Here is a 5582-nt window from a genome sequence, read left to right on the forward strand (position 1 = left end):
TGTGAGATTTAAGGGGTTGCAACATCATTGCCTCCTTTTAGTTCTATAGGTTTTACTCAATGCTTTGTATTCTTCAGATGCATCTACAGATGATGCATCTACTGATTCATTTCAAATATGGGCATAAAAGGAGGAGGGATTACCGACTGTCTTGTCGATGATGAGTAAGGTGGTGGTGGTTGTTCGTCGAGGAGAAGCGCTGAGAAGAAGAGGATGATGGGAGGGGTAAGTTGGGTTTTATCTGGCATAAAGAAACACACACACACACACACACAGAGACAGAGCGAGAGAGAGAGAGAGAGAGAGAGAGATGTCCCTAATTTTTGTCTATATGACTTCTAAACCGTTCTAAACCAGCTAAAACAAGTAAATGGGACTAAAAGAACAGGTTGCCCACAACTTGGTTCCCTCATAAAGCCACGAAAAAACTTAAGTGATGAAAAGGGTCAACCTTAGAAACTTCATAGGGCATATGTGTCATTTTCCCTACCTATTTAGACGTATTCTAAAGGCAATATATTGCTTTCATGATATCTTCTGATAGGTATCATTCACTATCTTAAGCCTTCTCATTTCCCCCATTTGCTCAGTCTTTTACGAGTCCATGTCATGAAATTTTATACACCAAAGTAGGCTTCGGTGTATCGAGACGAGAATATAGATAGAGAAAGGTTGAGACACCTATTTCTCCTTATTACTCCAAAAAGTTATATGCCAGTTCTAATATCGTAATTAAACGTTTAGAAACTTGAGCACATAAAATTTCTAGATCCGGTCGGCAACAGACATAAATCATTTATCACATAAAAACAATTTAGTCATCTTCCCTAAATAAGTTGGTGCCTGTTTCTATTCAGGTGTAATTAAAATATTAGACACACTCAACTCACAATCATCGCTTAGCGTTCTAAGTTTAAGTCTAGAAATAAACCCTTATTCCTAGTTCGCTTAAACTAATGCTCTGATAACAACTATGACATCCCTAAATTCGCGGTCATTTTAAAAACTTTATTTATGCTTATTTGAATATCAGAGTATCCATTTTAAAGAAATATGTTGCGAAATTTGTTCCCAGAAAACATGATAAATACATTACCAAAACATTTCCAAAGAAATGTATTTTGTTTATATTAAAGCTTTGGGATGTCATTGTCAATACAGAAACATAAGCATAAACAGACCTCACATTTATTTAAACTAGTGATCTACATCTCCTTTAATCTCTCAGTGTAATATAGCTTTGTATCGACACCTGTGATACAAATAAAATGAGTGGGTCAGGTTGGGAAACCTGGTGAGTACATAGGGTTTTCAACCCATACTAATAAAGTTATTATGTTTCATCATCAACCAATTAACCCAATTACCCATCCTCATTATCTTCTTTATTTTTTAAGGATCTACCCTAAGAATCATCTATTCTTCATTTACTTATTCCTAAGGATTATCTTAAGGAATAGGCACAAAGTCCATCAATGCCTATAACATAACTTCCAATGTTATCTATTAGGCACAAATGCCAATATTATCATTTAGGCGCAACTGCTAGGATTATGATGTTCTCTATTAGGTGCAGCTTCTCATATTATCATTTAGGTGCAGCTGCCAGAATTACGATGTTCTCTATTAGGCACAACTATCGATATTATCATTTAGGCACAACATCCAAGATTATGATGCTCTCTATTAGGCGCAGCTTCCAGGATTATGATGTTCTCTATTAGGAGCAACTGTCGATATTATCCTTTAGGTGCACCTGCCAGGATGTTTAGAGTACATTGTGGTTCAAAAACATCTACAGGTTTTGGCGCAGCTTCCAGTGTTCATCTCTATCATCTTTCATCCCTCATCATTCATCTACCCATGTTCTGCCAATCATATTCGTAGACATAAAATACATATACAGTTTAAATCATTTAAAACATGTATAAATCGTTCATCCACCATAGATATCATGAACACAAATAATATGCACACATAACATGTAACTTATATTAAATACTCCATATCTATGTGTAAGATGAAAGTAACTATGCACTCACTTTTTAAAGTGATGATTCCAAACTCGGACAACGCTTCGCTTCTAACAATTCTATTTTCCTTCGACGAAACCTAGTATCATTACCGCTAGATTTTAGTCTAATATTTATTGCAACTATTTACTATCGATATTGTTTTATAAGTGTTAAACAATACTTTACAACCACTATCTACAGAAAGGGGCCAGGCATGAAACACCGGAGGGCAGGACCATTTTGGCATTATAGCATTTCTGAAATCCAATGACCCTATGCGGCCCTTAAAACCAAATTCCCTATATCGCGAGTGGTTAACAGATATTATAATAACACTTTTTATATTGTGTGTGTGTGTATATATATATATATATATATATATATTGTTTATAAGTTCATAATAACGATATTGAGCTTAAACATAAGCTATACTTAAAGTAGGATAATCATAACTCACTTACCACGTGGTTTGGCTAGGAATCGAGCTCTGCGGGGGCAGAACTTTCAAGCCGAAAAAATCTTTTTCTCGGAGCCTTTTGGTGCTCCAAGGGCTTTCCTCTAGAACTTAGAAGTTACTAGAGGTTGGAGGTTTAGAGAGAAGTTAGAGAGAGAGAGAGAGAGAAGGATTGAAGTGTGAGGAAAATGAGTGAGCCTCGCATGGTATTTATAGGCTGAAAAATGGCTCAACTCGGCGAGTTTTGAGCCTCCAACTTGTCGATTTGGGTGCCAGGTGTCACCATTTGGTGGCAAGGCATGGGGGAAGCAATGGCTCAGATCGCGCCACGTCACCTACTTCGCATCAGCCCATACCGACTTCTAAATTCCGTAACTTTCGCACACGAATTCCGTTTGTGACATTCTTTATATCTACGCATATGTATTGACAAGATCTACAACTCTCATTTTGACTTCATCGGCTAATTCTTGACCGATTTTAAATTTAACAGTATGAGAAGATTACATTGTTTACGTTATGTAGTGTCGTGCCAGTTTAGCCGTAAAAGTTCGACGGGTCATAACTTTTTCATTATAACTCGGATTTCAGCGTTCTTTATATGTACGGAACCCTTGTGACATATATTATAACTTAGTTAAGATTATTTATTATAAATAATCTTCTATCAAAAAATCATTTTTGATGCTTATTGTCTCTAAATTGACTAACCCAAATCTATGGGTGTTACACGCTGCATACCACCTTGGTACGCCCCGAAACAAGATGTTACAAACTCATTCACATGGATAAGACAACATTATGTTTTGATAAAGGGTTATGTGGGTTGATTGAGGACATTGTGGTTTGTAAGGATCCTTTCTTTGTGAGATTCATGTTGGGTTTTGAGCATTCTAACACTCCTAAGTGTACATGCAACCCTAAATACCTTGGATCTATGTTTTCTCTATTATACATGCAAATAAGAACATCCAAGGTATTATCCTAATCTAGCATACAAAACAATGAGTGTAACAAGATAGAATACATACCTCTTTGATGTAGAAAGTCTTCATGAAGCTTGAGTGCCTAGCCCCAATAGTGTGGAAGCCTCAAATGGAATCACAATCATCAAAACTCTTAGAATAACTTGAGAGAGTCCTACACTTCATGAAATCGGCTAGCCCTTTGTTACTCTCTCTAGTGGCCGATTTTTGTCAAGAATAAGATCATTATATAGTGTTACAATTAGGGTAAATCCTTAATTGTCATGGCTTTCCATTTCCTTGGATCCATGGGTTCAAATACACCATGGAGCATCCATGGATCATCCTATGGGTTTTAGCCCAACTTGATTATCCATGGAGCATTAGCCCACTATATAAGTATGGATGATTTACACAATCAACCCATATATTTAATTAGTCTTCTTTTGATCACTTAATTAATCCTAGATTAATTCTTGATCAATACTAGTTAAATAATCTTATTATTCTTATTATTAATATACTAGAACTTACAATATATTAATAACCATAAGTGTCTTATTTCTCTCATTATAGTCTATCCAAGTGCATGATGGTATGCAACCCAAATGGACCATGCCGGGTCGGGTCAAGTCTTACCAATTATAGTTATGGACTTAGACATTAATCCAACAGTCTCCCACTTGGATAAGTCTAAAACTATTATTGCGTATGACTTCAGGAACCAACTGGCAATCATAGCTCTCAAAAGCTTCTGTCAAACTCTGACCTTGTAGATGAACTCTGGCCTTATCAATGACTTGTCCATTAGATAAGGGATCATATAATCCTCTGTTCTCATGATATCAGCCGGACAAATACATGGAACAACATCGTACTTATTGTCCAACAGTTTGTTTCCCGATTTTTGATTTGTTTGACAAAGAACTTAATCGAACACATCAATTCAGTTCTGACCGGCCGGTACATAGGTCACAACAAAATCATCGAGGGGCCCAAATATCGCTTCTATTTCTAGAAGGAACAGATAAACTTCGACTCATATGCTTGTTCTACTACTTGTTGAATTGTACACAAAGGCACGTTTTATAACATCAAGTTACTGATGCGTTTACGTGCAATCAATGCACAACCAACTCATAGGTAACAACTCATATCTCTAGGTTTGAAGATTTATATGATATTACCGTCTCACGATCACTCAAGATAAATTCCATGAAGTGATACAAGTGAGCGTGGGTTTATTCCAATACTCATAACTTATGAGCACTCATGAATGTTGTAGCAACCATTGCCATGACTAAACCCATTTAGCCATCTACAAACCCGATTCATGACAGTCTTGATTCATACCTACTTCCAACATATGAACGACTGTGGAGTGTTTAAATAACTTAGTCATTCAGAAAGAATAACCTAGCTATTTTGGAAGTCAAAACATGCAAAGTGAAACACAATAATAATTGAATCTAATATGGTCTCAGAACCCTTTTGAATATAAATAAAACCACTTTTTATTTATCACCATATTGATTACACATTATTCAATGTTTCAAATAATCAACTTAAGACTTGAATAAAAACAACAGTCGTCCCATGCTCCTAGCATGTACACTTTGTTTTTCTAAACAATAGTTATGCCATACCCCAAGTATGCACACTATGTTTGTCTATGATCCTTACATTGTGATGTAGATCAATTGAACATGATTCCATTGATACTCATTTCACAATCCCAAATCCTTATTGTAAATGTGAGAATTCCAAATTCATGTCATTTACTGAAATCTGTTAGATTCTAAACTTATATGCATTGATCCTCTTGTAATGATTATGCACGAAGTCAGAAAGACTTGACAACAACCATTACAGAGCATTCCAAAGGAGATCAGCTCCTTGGGAACATCCTTCTTGCATTAAGTTTCCTAATCTTACATAGATTGAATAATTTCTAACTTTGAAACATTTCCAGATCCCATTTTGACTATCACTTCTGAACAAGAGTTGCCTCCTTACAGATTATGTCAATATGGTCCTTCCAGAATTATCACTATACTTCCAATTGTCCTTGATCAACCAATCTTTGGCAAACCTCAGATTGTCCTCGATAATTTCTTAATCACTTTAGTCATATCCAGTTCTAGACTT

The sequence above is a fragment of the Lactuca saligna genome, chromosome 3 (genome assembly GCF_052625555.1).
Source record: "Lactuca saligna cultivar CGN05327 chromosome 3, ASM5262555v1, whole genome shotgun sequence".
Taxonomy (NCBI): Eukaryota; Viridiplantae; Streptophyta; class Magnoliopsida; order Asterales; family Asteraceae; genus Lactuca; species Lactuca saligna.